The 26,974-nt window shown below is 40.1% G+C and overlaps 1 long non-coding RNA gene across 2 annotated transcripts in view; it reads left to right on the top strand.

The window, feature by feature from the left end:
• Positions 1-26,315, top strand: part of LOC137842946 (uncharacterized) — an 80,455-nt gene extending 54,140 nt beyond the window's left edge. For both annotated transcript variants that reach the window (XR_011089288.1, XR_011089284.1), the window contains one exon: positions 26,071-26,315. This is a non-coding gene — a long non-coding RNA (uncharacterized lncRNA). The remainder of the gene's footprint in view (positions 1-26,070) is intronic.
• The last annotated feature ends 659 nt before the right edge of the window (positions 26,316-26,974 follow it).

Raw genomic sequence — 26,974 nt, 5'->3', positions numbered from 1 at the left:
GTAAGAGTAGTTGAGATGATCCCCTCTTCTTAGAGTTACTTAGTTGGATCATCCTAAAAATTCCCTTCAGCACATAAATAACTTCCCAGTAACATGATCAGCGTCTTTAAAGAAGCGGAAAAATCACCAGCCTCTATGAGGTGTGCTGGGTTTTATGCCCAAGAATTGAGGTTGGCTTGTGAGAGCACTTGTTTTGACCTGGCACTTTTACCTATCTGTATATCCAGGGCATGAGCCCCATCCATAGGTAGTACATAAAGTGGAGGTGACCTAGCAGTGACTCTGATGAGTTCAGCAAAATGTCTGGAGACAGTCTGAATCTTGTCCATGATAGCTTGGATTTTTTTTTCTCTCACCCTGTCTCTAAAGTGGCTACAGATTTTTGACAGGTCACCAGAAAAAAAAAAAAAAAAAAAAAAAAAAAAAGGTTGAAGGGAAGGAAAAAAGAGAGAGAGAAAAGGGTATACTTTTCTGAAGAGCTGCTTTTAGGGTAATTGGCAGAGTAGCTACAGGAGTTTAGAGGGGGAATAAGCTTTGCACAGCACTAAATTTCACACTGAGCCATCAGAAGTGATTTGGGGGGGGGGGGGGGGGTAAACACCTAGAACAGTGACCTCTGAAAGCTGTGGGGATTCCCTGCAGCCTAACATGGGGAGTAGTGCAAATCCTGCCTGCCCTTCTGCCCCAGCCCTTGGTTCTGCAATCACACATTGCTGCTTATTACAACCAGCGACCCCAATTGCTTTCCTCTCTTAAATCTCTTCAGAGGCACCACCAAAATAGGTCTGACAGCTTCCTTCTCCCAAACCCATGTGCTACTGCTGCTGTGACTTTATCTGGTACACAGCACTAGGGCACAGCAGGGCCAGGGGTTCCCCACGTCCAGCAGCAGGGCAGCAGGGGCAGCCCGAGCCCTGGCCATCCCACACCTCCCTGGGAACAGGGATGGGAATGAGGGTGGAGACAGGAACAGAGATGGGGACAGGGTCAGGATGTCAGGGACCAGCGAGGACTATGGTGAGAGTGCAGAAGTGACTCGAGAGCTGTCATCGACTTGAGGCAGCAGCACCCTGGGGTTGCTGGAGCTGGAGACAGTGGTTCCAGCAGCTGAGCTGGGACTGCTAGGGCTGGCTCTCTGGGCACCAGTCTGAAGCTGGGTCTGGGGGGAAGCTGTTAGCATTGTCTGGTGTGCGGCACATGCAAGAAGACATGGAAAATATCCTGCAAGCTTGGTGGTATTGTGGGAATATAAATGTTGTTTTCGCAGTTACATTGTTTAGAGGAAAGGAATGTGGTATTGAGATATGCTTACAGTGATAAGAAAGCTTAGCAGGAAACCTTGTAAAATGCAGACAACCAGACTCCTTAGAACAATTAGGTGAAAATCACAGTGTTAATTCAAGTCAGGTAAGTGAAGAAACATTACCACTTCAAGTAGTAAAAAAATCAATTTGAAATTTAACAGGCCAGCAACTGAAGGCCATGCATTGTCTGTGAAGCATCAGATAGATTGTGAGCCTGGATTACCCACTCAGTGGGGAAGCAGGGGAGGGTCCTGTCATCAAAAAGTATATAAACTGTGTTTTGGAAGCAGGTGTGCTCTCCTGCTTGTGGGGCACCCGCCACTGCAATCGCAAATAAATTACTACTTCACTGAAATCCTAAATTATTGGCTACAGAGTGTTTCTTACAGTATGTGCTTGTTCCCCATTATTTTCTGCCATAAAACATATCTACTGCTCTTCCTACGTCTCAGTGTACAGATATATTTATCTACCCTAATTTATGTAGATGAAAAAGAAAAAACAGCTTTTCTGATAGCTGTTTGTAGTATACCGATATAACTGCTTCTAGGCTGTGCATTACATTAGTATGGCTGCTTTACAGGGAAAAATCCCACTGTCCTTATCAAACTCCTTATACAGAGAGATGTCGCAGCATTTGCTATAGGCCAAACAAAGCTAAAGGATGGCCTTGACCTGTCACACCACAGAATCACACAGAATCACAGAATTTCTAGGTTGGAAGAGACCCCAAAATCATCGAGTCCAACCTCTGACCTAACGCTAACAGTCCCCACTAAACCATATCCCTAAGCTCTACATCTAAACGTCTTTTGAAGACTTCCAGGGATGGTGACTCCACCACCTCCCTGGGCAGCCCGTTCCAGTGCCTAACAACCCTTTCAGTAAAGAAATTCTTCCTAACATCTAACCTAAAACTCCCCTGGCGTAACTTTAGCCCATTCCCCCTCGTCCTGTCACCAGGCACATGGGAGAACAGGCCAACCCCCACCTCACTACAGCCTCCTTTAATGTACTTATACAGAGCAATAAGGTCACCCCTGAGCCTCCTCTTCTCCAGGCTGAACAAGCCCAGCTCCCTCAGCCGCTCCTCATAGGACTTGTTCTCCAGGCCCTTCACCAGCTTCGTCGCCCTTCTCTGGACCCACGCTGCCAAGCTGGCATCAGCTGACCTGCGGAAACAAATTACAAGTCTCTGTGTGGATATACACAAACATATATTCAGAAAACACCTGGAATCACAGAGCCCATGTCCGGACTATTCAAATATCCTCTCCCTAATGGAGATCTTTTCATGTTCTTCTTTTCCTTTTATTTTAAGATGTAAAAATGCCTCCTTTCTGTGGTAGATCAGATGTCTTGGTGTGTAGTGGCACACACGGTGCTCTTGCAGCCTGGAGGGGTCTTGGATGCCCAGCAGCAACTACCTGAGCTAAATGACTGCAGCACAGGTGCAGATGATCAGGTTTTGCCCATCTTGAGTTACTTTTTCTGCCCTAAAAGGCTTATTATGGAACACAGAATGCTGCATCCCCCTGTAAAAGCTGCCCACAAAACAGAGGCAGGGGGTAGAAGAGCGGAAACCACCATCCTTTAGGAATGTGAGAGAAAGGATTTTTTAGTTATTTAAAGCTTTTGACACATTGTCAGACTGTAAACACCAAAGCAAATGGTAACAGAAGTCGCCATAGCAACAAAACCTTGGTCAGTGAAAGACTGTTTCCAAGAAGTGATGCTTATGTCCTGCAGGTAGCAGAGAATAGAATCTCATTATATTCAGCCTTTGAATACTTTAGTTTGCACTTTGCTTTAAGGGAAAAGACAAAATTAGGAAGGAAAACAATGAACGGAATTGCCTTTGTTCTCCTCTGGCATGAATGGTGGAATATAATAATAGCAGCAACAGTAATCCTGCTGCCATCCTTCCCCCTCGTAAAAAGAAAGAAGGATAAACATTTCCTGATCTTTTTTGAGGTTATAAAAGATGAATTATCCTTTAGAGATGCTGGTAACATTCTTTCGTCCTTCTAAACCCCTAATCCCAAATAAAGCCCTTTTGAAAGCAGCACAATATTGGAAAATATTTTATAGGGTGGAGGTTAAGCTTTACCCCGTGGCACAGGTGCAGAAAGATGGAGGAGCCCATATCTGCCAAGCCTGGCTCCCAGGAGTGCGTCCCCCTGCCACTCCATGGCTGAAGATCCATGGTGGAATTTGAAGCACCTTGAGGCTTTGGGGAACCCACTGGAAATCTGGGTGTGCAAGTGATTCAGGATAAAGACACCTCAGGCTGACTTTGCTACAGATCTTAAGATCCATAAGAGGCTGAGCCCTCTTCAGAAACAGTTGGGCTTCAGTGCTCTCAAAAAGTGAGAAAATGATCCAATAACACGGAGAATCGCAGAATAATCTAGGTTGGAAGAGACCTCCAAGATCATCTAGTCCAACCTCTAACCTAACACTAACAAGTCCTCCACTAAACCATATCACTAAGCTCTAAATCTAAATGTCACCAGGTACGGTGACTCACAACTCTGTTGTTGCCTGATGGTACTCTGGAGAGTGAGGTAGTATGTTTGGTGTGTTTAAAACCCACAGTGGCAAGAAGCTTGGCCACAAGTGATTTGTAGTCAGCCTTTTTAAGATCTGAGATGTTCTTATGCAGAACCGAGATGTTCTTATGCAGAACCCTGTCCTAGAATGAAAGGCTGATTGAATGGATTTTCAGAGAAGATGGGAACACCTAGTAAAAGTTGTATTTAGCACCTATCAAGGGAAATGATTTAAATTTTCCATTTGAAAATATTTTCCATTAACTTTTTTTTTTTTTTTTTTTTTCTGAGAGGAAAACAAATCTGTATTTTAAAACTTTACTTTTAGCTAGCCTGAGAAAAGAGTATCAGGGGCTTACCTACCAAGCACCAAGTAGAACACCAAAAGAGGATAGCTATAAGAATGTTGTAAGTTAGACCACACAATTTACTGGTCAATTGAAATTATTTTATTAATCAAGTAAGCAGACACAAGCAAAACAGCGCTGGGCGGCTGGGGAGTCTCCGCTCCGCCACGGCACACAACTTCCCTTTCCAGTGTCGCTGTTTTATAGCATTCAAGTTCCAGCTTGTCGAGACTTGTCGACTTGTTGAGACCTGTTGACTTGTTGACTTGTCGAGACTTGTTCTGAGGCTGTGCAGTCTGTTGTTGGGGGTTGTTATTCTTCCTCTGGTGATCACACGTTGTGCTTGTGTTCAGGTGGGGGCAAAAAAGGATGTCTTGCGGTGGGTGGGTGGTATCTTACAGAATCTTTGTTTTAACAAGGATGTTTACCCAACCCCCCTTCCCCATTTGTCTCCATGTCACAATGCCGTGAGTTGTGAAACCTTTTCTCTCCAGTAGATTCTTTAAATTCTCAAGAACAATGAACAATCCCCTTACTAATTTATCACAAAGAATATATAGATATTATAGATACTTAGATGCCTCAGACTATCAGAGCTGACATTCTGTAACATTCTGTCTTAAAGCAATAGGCTTTGGTATTTGATGCAAGATTACAGGACTTTGTGAATGTCTTCTGCTTTCTTCAGCTCTATTAATCACATGCAGACACAAGTATGAATTCGAAACAAAGAAAAGTTTAATCTTTTAAAAGACTAGGCAAATGCTTAGAAAGAACATTGTTTTAATTGATTCTTCTTTTCCTAAACACTGCTCTCCTTTGTGTTATGACTTGTCTCATTGCTTTTCATATCAGGCAGTCTCTGAAGAGTACTTTCATCTTCCAATAATTCAAAATCAGGATCTTAGTAGTGGCACCATAACAATATATAGTTCATCCTGGAAGTGTGGGGCTTTTTCTGATAATGGATTATTAAACTGGTATCTTCTACCTCCTTAGAACAATTCAATTTTTTTCTTCAGATTTATCATTTGACTTTTGCATTGTCTGTGCCTGCTGGCCTTTCAGAGCTAACACAGCTAATAGTGACTGCAATTCCTAACTTACACGGCCTCATCTATATAAATATGTAATTTGGATTATATATCTACAAAAACGGTTGATGTTATGTAGTTGTTTTCATATGTGAAAGCTCACTGAGCTCAAACAGGTCACCTAAAACCTTGCATAGACCTGCAGGACTTCTCATGCTCTTGTGTTGTACATGATATACAGAAGTTTTTGTGGAGAGCAGGTGGAGTGCATGTGTAACTAGCAGTTATGGCAGTTATTGTTATGTATTCCTTTCTTTGTTGGCAACCACAACGTAATTTTAACAGAAATCAGAGAAGTTCTACAAAGTCAGTACTGTGATGCCATTTTCACAGGTATACTTTTCAAGCCATTTGTGGGAAGTTTATCAGAAAGCAGCATTTGTACAGGAAGTCCAGAGAGAGCTATGCAAGCCTTTGGATTTTATAAACAAGTTGAAAATCTGTATTCTTTCATGTCTTGTAAAAATATGAGCAGAAGGAAGTCAAACATGGTGCCCTGGTCAGGACTCTGAAAATAGGTTAAACAATAATATTAGTTCTCAGTATTTTTATTGATCTGTCCGCATATAAAGCTGGATGCTTATTTTTGGCCTACTTTTACCCACTTTAGTGTTTAAAGCATATATGTGACATTGGCAGAACAGAAGTGAAATGTACAGCTGCATAGTAAATCTGTAGCAACATGACAGCTGAGTAAGGTAGTTTGACATCTGTTTGCTTACCTGCTCAGAAGCTCTTTTGCCCTGTGTTTACCTGGCATACCAGAGCTGCCTCAACATCAGACGTCTTAAAGAATAGCCAACAAATATTTTGCGAAGTTATTTGGTTTGACATTGCTGAGATGTCAAGGAAACTTGGCACAGCTGTTGTGGAGGCTGAAAATATGCAGAAGTGAGAATGTGCTGGTTGGAAAACTCCAAGGAAAAGACAACAGCCTGGGAAATGACAGGATGGGTCTGTGCTTATTTGTCATCTGTCAGGGACATAATCTTGGTTTATGTATAGAATCTATTAATTAGATCTGTAATGAACTAATTCAGTTCATTCAGTTCACTTCGTTCATGCATTAGTTTGTAGATTTAGGGACAAAAGCCAGTGCCTGAAGACACAGGGGACTAATTAAGTATACAATGTTTCAAGTAAATGACATCCTAGTCAGATGTTTTCAGTGACAGTAAGTATATTATGCTGTCATTGCCCTGCCCTAGATCATCCTCAGGCCAAGTTTTCTAAACACTCTTGTTCTGTAATCTATTATATCTGTTAACCTACACAACTGTCCAGAATTCATTAATAAGTTTATAAAATAAATCTTTAGCAAAACTTGTTCTTTCCAAATAAGTCTTTATCATGTTGAGGTGACCCAACCTGTGATCCTTAAAATCAATTATTTTTTATTTTAAATTAATTGATTTAATCTAACTAGACCTATTGGCAGAAGAGATTCTTGCAAAGGGATGTAATTCTGATTTAAATACTCCAAACAGTGAGATTACCCAAATCTTTCTTGTGCCTATGTCTGTAACCCTAAAGTTGTTACATTATGATCTGAATGGAGGAGATGCTGCCTCAATACTTCTGGTAGGCCACTTGAATCTTCTCACAGAGTTTGCTACCTCTTAAGGGTTTCTAATAAAATGAGAGAGCTATAACAGGCCATGCAGTGACACTAGTAATTGGTTAAGTAGGAAGCTTGGAGAAGGAGAATTCAACAAAGATGTGGAGCCCAAATCCCAAGTGGATCAGAGATGTACATATTTTTTAGATTTTCCTTCTTTCAGAAGTGAATAATAATTCCTAGGTATCATCTAGAACATTTCAGCCTTGGATCTTTAAGCTGATCATAAATTATATCAGTGCCCTTATCCATACTTTACAAGTAGGAAAGCAAAGTGCACAACACAGCAAATGGAAATGAACCAAGACCAGGGCACAGGCTCCTGAAGGCCAGAATTTTGTACTGCTTATCGGATTATGCTGTCCATGTAGATTAAAAGATCTGTGAGATTTCTTGTAGCATACTGACAGATTGTCCTTTCGCTCTTGCACCTCATAGTGTATTTATGAGGCATTATATTAAATACACTATGAGGCTTATAGTGTATTTAATATTGCAATTGATGAAATGCCACAGATGAAGAGTAATTAGCAAAAAGTGCAACAAATCTTGTACTTTTGTCAGTATAATAAAAACTGGGAAGGTGCTGTTAGTTTTCCTCATCCTTTGACTGTCTTTGAGCATTTAGGGAATGATAGCGAGATTACCTGAGCAAGGTAATGAGGAAGAATAGTATTAGTACCTATCACTAAGGCAATATCTGCTTGCATTCTTGTGCCTTACAACTGAACTATTGGTTAAAAGTGGTAGTCTAAAGCCCAATGGAAGTAACAAGTATGCATCTGCTGTTTAAACAAACAGAAGGTAGCTATCAAAGAAATGTCTAATCTGGAAAAGCAGACCACATTGAGCCTTAAGAAAGTGTCCAAAAGGAACAAAAGGTAGAATAATTTAGAGCCAGTAATAAGATGTTGTTTCTAGTGAGTTAGTTCCTTTAAACATCATGAGACAATATAAACTATGCTTATGACTCGTTAGCTGAGGATCAGCTATTCAGACTGTTAAACTGGGATCTCATCATCTTTCTTTCCCCTTTTCAGTCAGTAGTAGACTTTGACATCTCAGCAAGCCTTCTGTGAAAGATGTTGAGTAATTTTCATGATTTTTCAGCCTTAGAAAGGGTAAATGTGACATGTGACTATTTGTTGGTTTTTTTTTTTTTTTTTTTTTTTTTTCCTTGAGTCCCCAGACTAAAGCTAGCCCTATATTATTATGCTTATATTAGCTGGAGGATTGGGGTCGTGTCACCTTTGTTTTGTCCAGGTGCTACGAAAATTTACAACCAGTCCTTACCGGTTGTAGCTAGCAGGCTTGTTCCTGAAAGTCCAAAAGTTCAGTTTTAGGCATTCACCCACACCCACTCACATACACACAACTATCAGCTGCCTGTCAGCATTCACAATTTAAGTTATTTTCACCTACCGCAAGGCCCTTAGGCAGCATGGTACCACTGTGCACAGCACTTGGCTCTGCTCTCCTGTCTGTGGCTTCTATTACTGTAAACCAGACACACAGAGACTCATGTTTTGGTACGATAGAAGTTGCTGCAAATAGTACTGATCACAGCCCTTGGTAATAACTCCTACGTCTACTTCACTGAGATTGTCAGCAGTCTTGGAGCAGAGACAACTGGGAACACAGCAGAGCCCACCAGAGGATGCAAGCTCTGCCTGGCAGGCTTGTGGTGGTGGGTTGCATTTGTGTTACAGGTTTCTTCAGATATTGCATGTGAAATATATTTTTGTTAAAGATTTCTTGAAATATTCAAATCTATTTTGTTGTATTTTATTGTATTTATTTTTATTTTAAGTATTATCAAGGCTATTTCTTTTCTACAAAGAAGAGGTTCCCCAGGTATCTTTAGTGATGTTTGATCTCCGCAAACTTGAACCTGAACACAAATGTAGTTTTCCTTCAGAATCAGTGAGTAATGAACTTTATTTTGTTAGAGTTGAATACATTGACTTAAACAGTAACTTGTTCTAGCCTCTTTTCCCATCTTGTCACAGTTAGAAGAGTCCCGCTGTATGCTGTACAATACTCAGTTGCAATTTTAGTTCCTCAAACATTAGTTCACAACAAATACGATTGATGTGAAGTAGCAGCACGATTAATGTTCCTCACTATCTTCCTTGATGTTTGCTTCTTTATAGCAATAAATAACATTCAGAAGGAAATGTCTGCTCTACAAATGGAACAGTAGCAATTTGGAAGGGGTGTCCAAGTTTTCTTTTCTTTTCCTTGCTGTTTAAATGTGTTGTTGCAGATGTGTTTATGCAAGGCACTGTGCATAAAATGTAGGCATGCCTGTGCATTTCTGAGATACACAGCTAATTTGTCTGATTGGAAATACTTCTGCAGTAAAGATAACTGAGTTACAACTTCTCTTGAAGTATGAGGCCTACTGCTTCTCTGTAGTTCACAGGCCTAAGCTTGACAGATGACCTCGTTTGTATGCAAATTAGTTACTTTAAATACATTTTATCTTTTATATAGAATTACAGTACTGGGAGATTAATGGCCAATAGAGAGTAAACTCCTAAGTGTATTTTGAACTGTTTTGTCCAGCCACACAATTAAACTAATTCTTACTAGAATACATGATATCATTAGCATCTCTTCTAATTTTAATTTCTTATGGACACAAGAAACTGCACTTGTGTCCTAGTTTTTAATTCTAAAGAAAGTCTTCTCAAAGCTTAGGCAGATTTAAGTGGGTGTGGGGACAGGGAACAGTTGTAGGAAATGTGGCTAGGGAGTCCCTCCAACAGCTGGCAGAGCTGCATAGTTGAAATGCATGGTGTAAATAGAGTATTTGTGAAAGTCAGAATAAATGTTGCATTGACTTTAGGCTTAGCACTTCTCCCTTCATTGTTCAAAGCACCAAGAAAATTAAGATCTGATCCTGTATGGTTATGTATGAGTAGTTGCTAGCTAATAAACAATGGAACTCTTGGTGTCTGCTCAAGAACAGATAATATCATGGAAACAAAAGGCTGGAAGGGTCTTCCCATTCTCTCAAGTTCAGGCAACCATATTTAATAATCTCATCTCTACCTAAACCAAATGAGTTTTTTTTATTATTTCATTTCTCTTTTCTATTTTGGTTCCCACTGATGATAATGGGTTATTCCTGAATGTCTGTCCTCTGATGTGGGAGGTTGTATTTTCACAAACAGGTTAGTGTCCTCAGAATCAGGAATTCTGCTTTTATAAGAGCACCAAAGATCTTTTAGGATTTTTAAAATGCCCCAGAGATGTTTTTGCTGCTCCTCAATGTTACTACCAGACAAGCTAGCAGTATCAGTCAGATCTCTCTTGGAGCCCTGAGATGAAAAATACTGAATATCATAAAAGGAGACAATCTCTGTTTAAGAAACAATTGAGTTCATCTCTGGTTTCTTGCACGTCTGAAAGAGACCTGCTTGTATGATGATTTATAGGCATGCTTTGAAATTAATTATTTTACTTTGAAACAATAACTTGTAAATGTTGTGTCAAATAAATGCTGAAATGAAGCAGAGAAACGATTCTTATTCAGGCTTCCTTCCTCCTTGATAAACTTCTCCCGTGGCCTGAATGTATTTCACTAGATTCCTCCTTGCTTTTGGCATGTTTGCATCACTTGGCATTTTTATGAAGCAAAATTTATTTTCCTCTTAAAAATAGCTTTCTCATCACTCTTTGATTTCCCCTGCTACTTTGCAATACTTTTACTGATAAATCTGTTAATTTTGCCCATGTTAGATATTTACAGCAGCCACAATTTTAAATAGTCTTTCATTTAAATTGCTTATGAGCCTGAGGAAGGTTTCAGCCCTTTAGCTTTATTTAACTTCTGTAGTGCCTAAATGTCAGGCAGACAAGCCCTATTATGATAGGTTCTGTATGAGGGAAAGTAATTATCATCCCTTGATCTGTCTATAAGGCAAAGTATAACAGGGAAATGAGGCAAGCCAGCAAGGTGGGTTTCAGAAAGGAAATGATAATGAAAACAGAATAACAAATACGTATGCTCATAATTTTGAAGAGGGAAATGCCAATAACGTAGGAGATCTTCCCCAAAGTAGAAGATTTGAAAAGCACTGCATATAGAATAGTTTCGCTTCTTCCTCTCCAGGGACCTTTGCATTCACAGTGGCTTGGCTTGTTGAGAACTTGGCTTGTTCAGAACAATTTGTCACATCTAGAAATACTATCAATAAGCTCTGGAATAGCATCGTCACTGCAAAGCCATGGTTGGAGGGTTGTTTTGTTTTGTTTTGTTTTGTTTCATCTTATCTATGTTATCTATCTATCTATCTTATCATGCTTTTTTATTTTTCATTTTTTAACAAGGAATATACTGCTTTAAAGCTTTCAGTGCTATTCCAGCCTGAATTGAATTGCCCAGTTCATTTTAAAGAGTAATTCTTTATAGAACAGTATCACAACTTAAATCATCACTCATTTCCTATGAAATTCTTTTTAGTTTTGTGGCTACATCCCCAGAAGGCAAGAGACTGCTTACAGACAATGTTAAAACCAAGACCTGGTTAAGTGTGATCAGAAAAAAATAGATGCTGTTCAGCAGGGCAAGTTGAATTGGTGTTGCAGAAAGAGAAATGTGTCAGGCAAAATAGGTGAAATACTGACTTGTGTTCACTGCTTGGGAAGTTTCACATGGGGCAGTGACTAGTCTGGTACATGACACTTAAAGAAAGATGTGGTTTGACTGAGAACAGTCTAGCAAACAGCAATGTGATCTGTCAGACGTCTGGAAAGGTTGAGTTACAGAGAAACTGTCAGTGAATAGAGATGAGTTAGCCTGAAGAAGGGTAAGACAGAGTCTAATATCACAGAATCACAGAATCACAGAATTTCTAGGTTGGAAGAGACCTCAAGATCATTGAGTCCAACCTCTAACCTAACACTAACAGTCCCCACTAAACCATATCCCTAAGCTCTACATCTAAATGTCTTTCAAAGACTTCCAGGGATGGTGACTCCACCACCTCCCTGGGCAGCCTGTTCCAGTGTCTAACAATCCTTTCAGTAAAGAAGTTCTTCATAACATCTAACCTAAAACTCCCCTGGCGCAACTTAAGCCCATTCCCCCTCGTCCAGTCACCAGTCACGTGGGAGAACAGGCCAACCCCCACCTCACTACAGCCTCCTTTAAGGTATCTGTAGAGAGCGATAAGGTCGCCCCTGAGCCTCCTCTTCTCCAGGCTGAACAAGCCCAGCTCCCTCAGCCGCTCCTCGTAGGACTTGTTCTCCAGGCCCCTCACCAGCTTCATCGCCCTTCTCTGGACCCGCTCAAGCACCTCGATGTCCTTCTTGTAGCGAGGGGCCCAAAACTGAACACAGTACTCGAGGTGCAGCCTCACCAGAGCCGAGTACAGGGGGACGATCACCTCCCTAGCCCTGCTGGTCACAGTGTTTCTGATACAAGCCAGGATGCCGTTGGCCTTCTTGGCCACCTGAGCACACTGCTGGCTCATATTCAGCCGACTGTCCACCATCACTCCCAGGTCCTTCTCTGCCTGGCAGCTCTCCAACCACTCATCTCCCAGCCTGTAGCTCTGCTTGGGGTTATTGTGCCCCAGGTGCAGGACCCGGCACTTGGCCTTGTTGAACTTCATGCAGTTGACCTCAGCCCATCGGTGCAGCCTATCCAGATCCTCCTGCAGAGCTTTCCTACCCTCGAGCAGATCGACACACGCACCTAACTTGGTGTCATCTGCAAACTTACTGAGGGTGCACTCAATGCCGTCATCCAGATCATTGATGAAGATGTTAAAGAGGACCGGCCCCAGCACCGAGCCCTGGGGGATGCCACTAGTGACTGGCCTCCAACTGGACTTGACTCCATTTACCACGACTCTTTGGGCCCGGCTATCCATCCAGTTTCTAACCCAATGAAGCGTGCGCCAGTCCAAGCCAAGAGCAGCCAGTTTCTTGAGGAGAATTCTGTGGGAGACGGTGTCAAAAGCCTTATCTAAGAGGCTATTTTAAAGGAAAGAGAATAATAGTTTTCAGCGTTTGCACTAGGGTAGGCAGAAGTAGTTGGATTGAATTGAAAAACTGACGTAGACTCAATGAGCTGACTTAGACTCAGTATTCAAATACATTGGTATTGCAAAAAGTTTAGGTATTCTTAGCTTCTGCATGGGTATGATACTTGTGTAATAAATGTTTAAGTCCCAAATAGGGTTACAATCAAAGTTTACAATTCATTAAAGGAACAGAGGTAAGCAAACAGCACTGGGTGTGCCGGGAGTCTCTGCTCCACCAAGACACACACCAGTTACATCAAGCCGCTGATTTTTATGCTCCTAGGCTGATACATATTCATTACTACTTTTCCGTAATCCAAACCCTCCTACTGGAGCATGCGTATCAGTCTGCGGTGGTCCCTCTGGGGGTCTCTCGTGCTGAAGGCTCATAGTCTTTCTCCCAGGCTTTTTACTTGTCCTTCTCCTTTGTCCAACTTGGCTGTATGTCAGAGACTTGTGCAACATCCCCTGCAAGCTTTGTCTTTTAGTTGTTCTTCAGCTCTCCCCGTCTTCTTAATCTCCTGGGCAGATATCAGAGACTTGCATAGTGTCCCATGCAATACTGATAATAGTTAGCAGTTATTCTGAAACCCCCCAGATATCAGAGACTTCAAGGAAAAACCTACAAATACATTTCCCTTCAAGCTCTCTATTGACAAGAATTGCTAAAACATTCCTTTGCAAGATACAAGAACTATATACATTAACCACTCTGTTTTTCTTAGACTTGTGGTTATACAAGGGTATGTAAGACAGAAGGTCACATTCATCATACCATGTGGTCCTAGCACTGTTCCATACTGACACAAAACAGATGAACACATTTCGTCATACCTGAATAATTGGAACAGGTTACCCAGGGAAGTGATGGAGTCACCGTCCCTGGGGGAGCTCAAGGAAAGGTTGGATGTGGTGTTTAGGGACATGCTTTAGTGAGTGACATTGGTAGTAGGGTGATGGTTGGATCAGTTGATCTTGGAGGTCTTTTCCAACCTTAATGATTCTATGATTCTCCTTGATTTCCTTTTTTTTTTTTTTTTTAAGTGTCGGTAAATACTTTCCAAGTATAGCACCTTATTTAGCCAACTGGGGTATATAATAAAGAGAAAACTGCATTTTCTTATCCGAAGTCTAAACTCGTATTAATTTCCCCACAGCACTTAGTCCAGTCTGCATTAGCCCAAGGAAAGTGGAGCCCTCAGACTATAACCATGCATAGGCCATTGCACATGCGTGTACTATAGGGCAGCTATAAAGTAAGCAGCATGTTGGGCTTTCAGTTGTCTTAGGAAAGCGAGTAACCAACTGATTCAAGAATTAAATCGTCAGGAAGACACACTCTGTTGTGCTTTTCACACACAATCTGAATCACAAGGACTAGAGTGTTCATTAAAGGAACACCAAATGCTCTGTGATCTCTTCCCAGGAAGTGAGCAGCAAGTTGTGTCACACAGTCACAAAGTAGCTGGGCACCGAGGGAACCTCTGAGACCTTCTGGTCCACCCGCCCTGCTCAGACAGGGTCAGCTGGAGCAGTGTGCCCAGGAAGGTGTTTGATTTGACATTTTATCTAAATTTAAGTAAATTTCAGAGCATATTCTTTAACTCAGAAAAAGAGCATGAGGTAGCTAATGAAGGACACGGCACATTCTCAGTTTTTATTGCAGTCACAGGAAGTAAAGGACATTTGCCGTATTTAGGATGAGACTCCTCATTGGGAGGGGATTGTATAATTTAGCCCATTAGTTTTGCATCTGTGTATTTTCAATTGAACATATTGGGTAGAGAATTCCCTCTACTGCTTTCCATATGTCTCCAGAGCAACTACTACAAGATAAATGGAAATATTTCAAAAATTATATTCGCAGTCATAGAGTTAACGATAGTGAGATTTGAAAGAGCCAAAGTTTTGGTTTTATTAATGTGCTGGCTTTCACAAAAAAAAAAAAAAAAAAAAAAAAAAAAGATTTTAACAGCTTTTCAAATATCTCTTTAGATTTGTTTCTTGAGCAGGACTATCTTCTACACTTGCTTGGCAGTTAAAGTTAGATGACTGGTCCTCAAAACTTAAATCAGTTTTGTCTAAACTATGTCAAGAAGTGATGAGCATTTCAGGGAGAAGTCTTAATCTGTTAACTGGAATATCATTTTTAGAGAGATAAAAATACATTAGATTAATGACAGAGGAGAAGTATGGAATGACTGTGATGTATATTAATCTAATCTATGCAGAAACTGGAATGAAACTGTCCAACTGACATGGCTGGAAATGTTGCTGTTACATCACAAATACTTAACCTGTAACTTGAATAATAAGCAGACACTCAGCTTGTTACTTGATCTATGTGTCTGTGGAGAGGGACCTGCCATAAACTTTTTTTCATAACCTGAAGGAGGAGTCAGACAACTTTTTTCAGAGTTGTAATATTTTTATTTCCACCTCCAGAAGAACTCCCTCTTAATATCTGCTGGCACATTCGACTAGCATGTTTGTGTACAAATTCATTCCAGTTGAACTAAGAGAGGCTTCCCTCTCCTAAGTCATTACACAGGCTTGCTTGCTACCCAGCAGTGTCCAATGGGCCAGTGCAGAGCCATCTGCCACCCTCATGTAACCCATTGTTTGCCTGTTTCAGAGCAGCAAGGGAAGTGAGCAGTGAGAGAAGGACCTGGCTCCTGCTATCTCTTGTGCATCACCATAGCAAAGCACAGCTGTGAATCTGTCTCTGCATGATGTCAGTTTGGGAAGAGTAGGCATAGATTGCTGTTGGTGGGTAAATTGGCAAAGTCAGTCAGTCACATATACAAGTGGGAGCCAAATCTGATGAATGCATAGGGGCTGACTATGCATTTGATGCTAATAGAAATATCACCAGGAGAAGACAACAAAGAAATTGCAAAGGTGGCTTGCAGAGCTTTAAAGAGTTAACTGATTAAGATAAATGAGGAAAGGGGACAGCTAGGCTTTCAGATTCACACTGGATTTTACAAGGCAGGTGGTAGTCAGTAAAAGGATATTTCTGTTCTAGATAGCACACATGAGCTGGAGCCAGAGTCACCACAAAAATGGAAACCCGGGATGCCATTTTTATCAAGTTCACTGTCAGAACAGAACTGCATTTGCACCTGATTAAATAATACAACTTTTCACACTGAACTGACATCAAAGACAAATTTCAGTCAGATACTTGTTCTTAGACACTGTGAAAGTGCTGAATGGAAACTGAAAAGAAAAACCATCTCACTTTATTTTCTATAGTATCTTTCATATGTTTTTTCTTTTACTATTTTACATGGACTCTATTCACTTCAGTAAGGGTTTAGTGATAACAGGACTCAATAGAGTCAGAAATATATTTTTCAGATGGTAGGGAATAAATAAACATGAAAGAGTAACAAAATTTCAGACAAAATGCTAGGCTGGAGTCTGTAACAGAACAGTACAGATGTTGCTGAGGAAAGCTGACAAGACAACAAGGGTGAAGTAAAGGGAAGAATCAAAAGGGTGTCGGTTTCAGATTAAGTAGAGAAAGGGTGCAAGTCTGATACTTGCTGTCTCATACAGGTGGCTAGGGAAATGCATTTATAGTAGTTCAAAAATCTTTGAAATTAAGTCAAAATAACTCTTGTATAAATCCACTGAGATTTTTATTTTTAAGGTTGACCAGGACTGGATAGAGAAGACTGCCTTGTCTGACTTGGAAAGCTTTTTCCTTGGGGACATTTTCTGGGAAGATGCATGGAAATTCCTAATAAAACTTTGTTCTAAGGTAACCACCCATCCATGCTAGTCAAGCTTTTCAGGTCTGGCTGTTACAGTAAAATTTCTGTGTGTCCGGTGCCAAGACAGTGCATGAGCCCATTCTCTTCAATGGGTAGGTTCTGACCACTTTCTGAACATCACACCCCTTTACTGAATTGCATTTGGGCATCTAATAACAGAAACATATCAAATCATTAGTGATTTCTGAAAAGCTTAACCTGTAGCATGAAAGAAAACATAAACTCAGTGTGTTACATTTCCAGATATGCATGTCATGAGCGCATGTTGCCATACCTCTTGCCATACCTCTTCTGAGCTCTCTGAGTTTTTGTCCTTAATGTCAGGCACTTTTCCTACATGGTATTTGACAGTTGTCCCAGCTACCAGCTGAGGCAGAGACCTGCAATGATTTATGCCTCTACCAGACTTACTCTGGACAGCCAACTGAAATCTGGTCTTTGCAATGGTTTTGAGAAACTCTGGCTGGTGAATTATATCATGGCTAAAGATCCTTCTCAAACCAAGGCACTGCTTACTGCAAGTTAGAAATAATACTGTTAGAAAGGCTTATTTTCATATAACTACTCTTACATTTTTTCTTTGTCTTCCCTGAGGAGTTATCTCTCCAAAGATGTATGGAATTTCTTCTGAAAAACTTCTGTTCACGTGTGATGTAGTTTCATTTTGGTTGACCTAAACAAGTTCATTCCCTCTCTGAAGGTGTGTGACTTTTTAGGCAAATTGGATTCCCTTCATTTTCTTATTGTCTTAAACCTTATCCTGTCCTAGAATCCTTCATATCATCCTGACTAAAGAAGGATGGCAAAATGGTCATTATGAGCTATCCTGACTGTTTCTTTTCCAACATATTCCCAATTTGTGTGAACACAATATGCTATACAGCAAAACAAAACAAAACAAAACAAAACAAATCACTAATAGCACATAGCGATATGTACTAAAAGCAGATCCAGGTCTGTCATTTCTCTCATCTTTGTTATCTATTTCTATGCAAATATGGTGCTTTCTGCACTGCTTTGTTCAGAAATTAGCTTCACTGCTATTACCAAAATGAAAACCAAAAACATCTGGCACACTAATTTGCCAGATGCTATATCCTAAGGATCCAACATCATACTAATCATGGTACAATTTTGCAATAATAAAGATCTGTAAGTCTTGTTAGAGGAGTAGTTTCAATTATTTTTAGCATATCAAAGCCAGCAAATTATTAAATACCAAGATGCTCTAATTTATGCCATGTTTATATGCATCATCTTTCTGAAGTCCTCAGCTCTCATCTCTAATTTCTGTATGTATTTAGTTTCTATATTGGCATTCTCTCTGATTCACTATCTTTTTAATTTTTTTCCATTGGCTTTTTTATCTTCTCTAATTTCATTTCCACTGTTACCATCTTGACATGCCTCTTAGTAAAGCTAGTCAATTATCAGAAAAGTTTACTTGACATTATTGGGTCACCTCACTATAATTTAATCAAACAGATCTAGAAATATTATTTTACTCAGTTTTTTACCTGCCTCTTATTGAATCTCTCTGAGCAAGTCAGCATGCCTAAAGTTCCTCTTTATAACCTATACTCACAACAAGACCTGAAAATGCAGAACAGTCCTCTCTCTGTTGGCAGCCTAGAAATAAATAGCCGGATGTCAATAGCCATAGGATTGAGAGTGAGGAATTACTGAAGCTGGAGAGCTAGGCAGGATGCAAGTAAATACTCATCTTGCTGACCTAATCCATGATCTAAATCTTCTAAAATCTTACAGTAACAGCCAGTGTCTATGAGGAGACTATCTTGACCTTGCCTTTGTCAACAGAAATATCACAAGGCTTTACCACAAAGATGTTACAAACTCTGTTCCACAGGTCTAGCACAGCCAACCCTTCCCCAGAATTTTAGAACAGTTATATCTGCAAAGCTATTGACTTTCTGTTGCTGTTTGCAACCAGGATTGGCTCACCGAAAAACCTGTTGCAGTAGTAAGGAAAGATGAAACAGGCAGGGAAGTTGCAAGCTGTTTGTTGAAGTAATGCACATGCTTTTTATGAAACACATTCTAAGCAGTCTTCTAACAAGGAAATAGATTTATTTCCTAATCAATAAGGGAAATGATGAACAAAACACAATGTATAATTAGATATATGAAATGGACCCATTCACTGAAGGAGCCGTCATGGTTGGCAAGGAACTGGCTTATGTACAGGTAGTAAAACAAGGTGTAAGAGGAGCATAGAAAATGAATGATTGTAACTCACACACACAAAAACAAACAAACAAACAAACAAAAAAAAAAAAAAAAAAAAAAAAAAAAAAAAAAAACAGGAATAACCCTGTGAGGGTGTCAGAACCTTCTTCCTGAGGCTTGACCGCCACCCACCCCTGCTGCTGCCTGCAGACCTCTACTGCAGAGGCAGTGGGAAGGGTCGGAACCATCACCCTCCTGCAGACAGGCTGCATGAAGGCAACAACTGCTGTTGTGACCACTCACTCTGCTGGCTCCAGCAGCAGAGCTGGGCTGTGCATGTGAGAGATTTCAGCCTTAGGAAATCACACAGGCATCACTGTGGTCACTTTAGAGGAATCCTATTAACCAGTCTTGTTATCTTTGAAAGACGGGACTGAGCATAGACACTAGCACTCTTTTGAACAGCAGAAGGGTGCCAGCAAACTCACTACCATGTACCTTCATTCAGGAGTTTCTGACTTGATGTTGCAAAGCTCCAGCAAAAATGTTCATTTCACTCTTAATGCAGATCTCCACTAAAAAGCTTTGCCATCTTAACTCTGCTTCTTTATGTGATAGTATAAGGAGAGTCCTCTCAGCATCTTGGTTTCTTAGCAAATACCTTCCTCTAGATTCAGATGTGCTGGTGGACGTGGGAGCTCCCAGATGCTAGTTTTCATCTTGCTCTTTGAAGAGCTGACATCCCATGAATCTGTTGGCAGAGCAGACTGTGACTGCACACTGAAATACTTAAGGCAGAGTCAGCTGGCTTGCTTCAGTCACTGAGTTCAGACTTCACAAATAAAAACTCACTGTAAAGGAAAAGGTTCTCTGACAATAGGCCCTTGGTAACTCAGATTTTATCTTGAGGATTCAATGATCCACCTCTTCTTTTCAAGTATGCAACTTGGCTACTAACGTGCAGAAATATATAATTTTTTTTATCATTCACAAATTTACTATACAAATCTAGACCTAGCCTTACAGAATACATGCAGATTTCTTACTTGTATATCTTTAAGAGTTACTAGATTAACTGTACTTTATTCAGTATTATTCAGAATACCAGTAATGTTTTGCTGTACTAGCAGATTGGGAGAGAACTAATAGTGGTTAAAAAATAAATAAATAATTAAAACAAGAGCTGTGAGACTACTTCAAAATGCCATTATGAAAATGCATTCTAATGAAAATAGTTCAGTCTGGTATTTGAAAGTTTGTTTGCTCTCATGAATATTCATGCAAACTGCATTTTTTTTAGCAATAACATTCCTTAAAAATTTAAAATTAATCATGCCAATATATGTTTGCCCTGAAAGTCCTGTGAATTCTCAGATGACTGTGTTTGCATGAATTTTCACTTGTGACAAAACCTACTCAAGTCCTTTTCCTTTTTCTTATGTGTGATTGGATGACAGAGACAACCAAATGAATACCTTGGGATTTAAGAAGTTAGCAGCACTGTACAAACAACACATTGCAGGTAAAGAATGCCAAAAGCAAGGCTGGCCTGAGACAGTTAATGAGCAAGCTGTAGGCAAGAATATGATCACATAACATCATTTCTAAATAATGTTAGCCAGAATATTTTGCAGAAATGAAATCAAATTATTCCTATGGCCAAATAGCAAACACAAAAAGAAGGGACTTTTATTAAATTCATCATTCAGCCACCTGTAACTAAAAACTGAAAGTGTCAATTTCTCATTTCCTGAAATAGTTTATCCCAGCCTTAGGATGATGAACTCCTTTGCTGTAACCTGTGTGGTATGAGCAACAGATTTCCTTAACACATTACTAACAGACATCAAGAACTGGCTTTTAATAAACTTAATACATTCATGACAAGCTGTTTATAATTATCACAAAAATCTAATAGTTTCCTATGTGATAAGGCCTTACTTCTTGCAAGAGTATGCCTGAATGTAGTATCAATATTAAGCTGCTCCTTTGCTTTGGTCTTAGACTGAGTGTGCACACAGGTTTTTGGTGCCCTGGGAACTAAAATCAATGTTGAAACAAACCACAGTAAGCAAAGGATCTGGAACGGGGACTTTGAAAAGCCAGAACAGGACTTGGTTTCTTGTGATTTGCTTTTAGAGTCACGCTTTTCCCCACTACAGCTTTTCTAGAGTTCATATATAAATGCAGTACGTATTTTCTCTAACCCTTTATTATGTTATAGCCAAGATAAGTAGCTGGATAGTTATTAGGTAATAACCTGCATGGTTATTAGGTGGTCATGCAGCTTGTGTTTTAAACAGCTTCCAGAAATGAATATGAAAGAAAGCTTTTTCACCAATGACTATGTAATCAGGGGAAGAAGAGGGAGGAGTGAAGAGGAGGAGGACCATATGTACTCATGAGGAAATAAGGGTTAACTGAAGATTTATCCACAGAAAAGTCATATGAAAAAAAAAAAAAAAAAAAAAAAGGAATAATTTGAACCATTATCTCAGAAGAATGGAGCTAAGAAACTTCTGACCAGACAGAAAATATGTCTGTTTCACTAAAAAATGAAGGAATCTTGTGTCATTTATGTGAATACATGGAATTACCTATTCAAAAGAAAAATCATCACTGTTTATTTTACAAGAAAAGAATTGCTTTCTTAGAACAAAATGTATAAATAATCCTGGAGGAGAAAGTAGTTCCAGCATGAAGGTTTTACTTCCCCCACCTATTCCATAATCTCAGAATTATGCATACTCTTGCATTAGATTTAAAAGGAGAGCTTACATCCGCTTCATTTAAGCTTAACATCTCTGAGAGCCACTGCCTAGTTTGTGTCCTATCTGCTAGCTATTGTGTAAGAGGCTGTGGAGGTATTCCTGGCTGCCTTTTAAATGAGTGGATGTGCTCTCAGCAGCAGCTATACCCAGGGTGGACTTTTATCCCTCCCTGGTAGACAAATCTTGCATCTATCTAAGCAAGGCACTGATCTGCAGCCAGTTAACAACTCTGCAAGCATTGCAATATACCCAGTTTGCACAGGTTCTCAATCCAATCACTGGCCTTTAGTCACTCTGTGCCTCAGTCATCTCCTTGTAGCACATCTCTACTTCCTACAAATTTTACAATTCAAAAAATGTTACAGACCTTAAGGTACTAGATAGTGGTGGGAGCTATGGAAGATAGATACACAAAAAAGACAGATCAGTCAACAATAAATTACCCCACAATCACTGATAAATTTTGTAGCAACTTCTTGATCTTTTGCTGAGAGTCACTATTCGATTTTACTGAGAGTCAGAATCAAACTCTGCTGAATTCTTCCATTTTGTGTATTTTTTTCCTATCTGATGCAGTTGATAGGCGAAAAGGAGTCATTCTCTCTAATTCAGTTTATGTGTACAAAACCTAGCACATTACAGAAATTCTAATGAAAATGAAGATCGGGACAGATGGAAAACCACTAAATTTCTGGGACAAGTTCAGTAGCTAATGGCTTTTACTGAGCACTCACCAGTGCTCAGTATTTTACTGGTAGTAAAATATCAGTTGAGTCAGTGAGGAGGAGGAAGGTACGGGTATGTCAGTTTTAAATAACCAGCATTGTTTAATCCTGGTGTACATTCTGTGCTAATACACTAGGAAAGCACGATGAGGTAAAAATAACAAGTGATTGACTTTCAAATTGAATCAGTCAGGAACCTGAAGTACCAGAAATCCTGAATGACTCTTTGCAGCTGGATCCAATTCTTTCTGTGAGTGAAGCATCTTAAGAACTTGAAATGGCTTTACGGAAAGCTTTCTCCTCTAGATAGTATAGATGAATAGTAATAAGATGCTCATGAGGACAGGTGAATTCACTCACTTTGTTTAGAGCAAAGAAGTGCCATGTATTCCTGACAGGCTCTTCAGTTAGATGGATATTTATTATAATGAAGAAATAGAGTCATGTCCTCTGATACAGAACTCTAAGAAAGAGATTCTTGAAATTATGCTTATAAATGCCAAAAAACATTCCCATGATACATGCTGAAAAAGTAGAACATGTATGATAAGGCAGAAAGCCACTCTGAAGAAATTTCTCTCGATCACATTCATTGACTACTGAAGTGTGTTATAAAATATGCCCTTTCTATTCCACGTAGTGCTTTGAATGCAAAACGAATTATGCAGTAGCACTGAGTGCTGGGCAGATAATGAAGAAGTTTGGACCCCCACCCTACTGATTGACTTTCATCTGAAAGTCAACTGCTTGGAACATGTGTTTCTTGTCCATATTGTTAGAAATGGCTCAGTTTTCAAAATAGGATTAAATAGAAAAATAGGATTTATTAAAAGAATAGAGGTAAGCAAACAGCGCTGGGTGCACCGGGAGTCTCCGCTCTACCAGGACACACACCAGCCACATCAAGTAGCTGATTTTTATACTCCTAGACTAACACATATTCATTACTACTTCTAAAAAAAATAGGTTATTATAATTAGCTTCCGGGGTCCAGTCCCTCCTACTGGAGCATGCGCATCAGTCTCCAGTGGTCCCTCTGGGGGTCTCTAGGGGTCTTTCATGCTGAAGGCTTGTAGTCTTCCTCTCCAAGTTTTTTTCTCGTCCTTCCCCTTTGTACTCCTTGGCACCATGTCAAGTTTATACAGCATTCCCTGCAGGTCTTGTCTCCTAGCTGTCCTTCAGCTTCTTTTTTTTCTTCTTCTTAATCTCTTGGCCACCTGGCCAGATATCAGAGGCCTGCATAGTATCCCATAACAGTCACTAGTTGTTATCAGTTGTTCTGAAACCCCCAGACATCAAAGACTTCATACAAACACAAATAGCTTTCTTATTGACACTTCACCAGTAATTAAAACATTCCTCACCAGCCATTCACAGGGACAGTCACACCTATAGCAGTGTTAAGTTAATCTCGAATAAGACAAAAAAAAGGCTGTAACTGTTAGAAATAGAAGTCCGGAATAACAAAAGAAAACAGGTTCATAAATTTGAGGAGTATTTTCTGAAGACTTGATAAATTGACTAGAATAAGGGGGAGACTGGGACACACTGCATCTGTGGTTCAAGAATTAAATTGCCAGTGCAGGACCCAGAGGCAGACAGGACTGTTCTTTATTGACACGAATTGTTAAAACATTCCTAACAATATCATAATGTGTCCATTTTAAGCACAGCTAGGGCCTAGAAGCTCGTGGACTTCCCACAAGGCTTTTTATTTTTCAAGACCCTTTAACATACTCCCTGCCCAATTATTGGAATTGTACGTTTCATTTAATTTAATTGGCACCAAATAAAAGAATCAGCTTGGGTGTTTTCTGTCAGTCTTCTCTTTTGAAACCAGACAAAAAGGTCAGAGCGTAAGTGATTTCAGATCAGGTTTGTTTTATTCAGAAAACCATTTCCTGCCAGGTTTCAATTGTGTTTTTTAGCAAGCAAAAGCAAGGGGTTGGGCCAGCAAAACCAGGAACAAATATATGTAGAGTAGTATAAGCAAGATACTTGGATGCTAAAAAAACAAAAAACAACAACAAACAAACAAACAAACAACAACAACAAAAAAAAACAGATCTTATATAGGGGAGTGAAACACATGCAGAAATTATCACAGGGTTGAATGATGCCTGACTCTAGTCTGGCAATGAAGGAAATGAGAAAGAATTAAGCACTCAGGATGCTGTTTCACATCTGTGATGGTTGTTAAAGGGCTGCTTAGCTACGCCTTCACATTTGTTATTTCCTTCAAGTGTACTCATAAGGATGGGAATGTAGGAAGCGCTGGCACTACTGAACCATCTGGTTCAGAAACAGAGATCAGCCATCCTAGCTGGGGCTGGCAGAAGTGCAGAGCCCTTCAAAGAGAGGCAGAAGAACGCACAGTGCATCTCTCAGCTTTCTTGTTCTGTCAAATCCTTGGCATCTTGCCAGATGCAAGGGAGGCTTCTCACCTTTACCCTTCTTGGGCTGCTCACAGAAACTGGGCATAATTTAGGGTCAATTTGGCTCAGTTCATGACTCCTCGGAAAACATTAAAAAAAAAATACTACCAACAAAAAATATCTTGGTTTGGATGGTTCTAGTTTGCATTTTGGCATCCAAAATGTTTCCATGTTTCAGTATTGCACTGTCACTCACATGTAGCATAATGTAAAGTGGCTCCTTGCTTCACCAGCATGCCAGATGATTTCAATATTCCTTTCCTACCAATCTGGAAAGATAGTGGCTTGGATGTCAAACAGCGGATGTCAAACAGCTTGGATGTCAAACTGTGTCCCCACATGGCCTAAGAGATTGCTCACCAGGTGCCCAGCAATCCCACTGCAACCTTGTCGTTTTCAGTTGCAGAGTTCCACACCTTGACATCAATTTGGTTCCATGTTTCAGGATCACAAACTGTCTGATTGTTAATAAGGAGAATAAGCTGTAAGGTTACCAGGACAGTCTTTGTCTCTAAGGACGTATGATTCCCCATAATGCGCAACTGCTTACCAACGAGAGGCAGTTGTGTGCACAGGTCCGCTTCTCTCAGCTTGAGCTTCTCTCCAGCTCCGGTGCATCCATTTCCAGCAACTTTCTCTACGAGCTTCTCTGAGCAGTTTGCTGAGTTTGGCCGAACATATCTTCATGAGGCGATCAATGTGCCTGTTCCCGTCCTGGTCTCCGTTCTGCTAGCCTGTTCCTTTTCATTTCTTCTTTCTGCTTCTTTATTGATGACATAACTTCATCACATCATGTTGCCTTCCTTTTTTTTTATCTTGAGGGCAGGCTCCCCTCTTATACCCTTCTCTCCACAGCAGTTCTTTTCAAAACAACTTTCCATTGGCCAAACAACTTTGAATATAACAACAACAGCAAACACCCAGAAACTTCCATGCCTTAACAGCTGGAGAACAAGAAACCCCAGGCTGCATGGAGTCTCCTGAATCACCCTTTTTTGTTCCCTCTAAACTCTTCTATATTCCTGATGGCCTCGTCGTTAAGAATCTAATGTTATCTCAACCACGGGGCTTTCCAACCCCCATGGCCACATTCCCAGATCTCCCCCTTCTTTATTAATATCAACCATTTTCTCGACACGAATTACCACTCCATATATAACACTTCAAGGGACATTTTGTTCCTGCCAGTGATTAATAACTACTTTTTTTTTTTTCAGGAAGTTGCCACTATTATTTGAAATCTAATTTGAATTAAGAACTATTTTCCGACAGAGGGAATGAAGAGCAAAGCTTTCTTCTCTGGGAAGATGGTTGTCAGAGTTCAAGTAACAAGTCCTGCAGGCATTCAAAGCAGTAGAGAAAGCAACAGACCAACTGGAAAGTGCTGTGCATAAAAAGATTGAGTAGACTATTCATTTTATCTATACATATAAATAAATGCATATGCATATGCAAATGAAAACGTCTGTAGTGGCTGGATCCATCTGTGACACGATATCTAGCCAATCTTTCACAGAACCTTTTTGCAAAGAAACTTGAAAGAAGAGGCTCTGTGAATATGGTTTCTAGTCACAGGGCTTCCTCGCTTTCTTTCAAGATGTTCAAGATCATAATTATTATGCTGACGCACTGAACTCTGAAGTTTTCTTAGAATGCACAAAAATCTATTAGGAAAGAACATCTTTAGAGTGGGCTTTAGGAAATACCCACACCCACCTAGTACATCTGGTATTACCTATGGCTGGAGCAGGGGGTGATGGAAGCACATGAGAGAATTCACCTCCAAGTTCAAAATAACCTCCCTCTCCTCTGACCTGGGTAAGTGACAAAAGAAAGTTCGAAACATCCTAGTGAAGTTTCCTTTATCAGCTTAATGGCTATTTCCCCACCTATAGAGTAATCTTGTCTCATTGCTCAGAAGGTTAACAACAGATAGATACCATGGTCTGTTAAACAGAATATATTCTTTATAAAAATTTGCTCTATTCCTTATCTCCCCCGCACAGAGAGTGAAGGGAGCCTGGAGGGTGCTGATAAAAAGGATTGTGCTAGACAAATGAATGGAAAGGTGCTGTACCCAGCCTTTAAAACTTGTCACTCAGAATAAGCAATTCATTGTGC

The sequence above is a fragment of the Anas acuta genome, chromosome 1 (assembly GCF_963932015.1).
Source record: "Anas acuta chromosome 1, bAnaAcu1.1, whole genome shotgun sequence".
NCBI classification, from domain to species: domain Eukaryota; kingdom Metazoa; phylum Chordata; class Aves; order Anseriformes; family Anatidae; genus Anas; species Anas acuta.
This window is presented reverse-complemented; position numbering and strand designations above follow the sequence as displayed.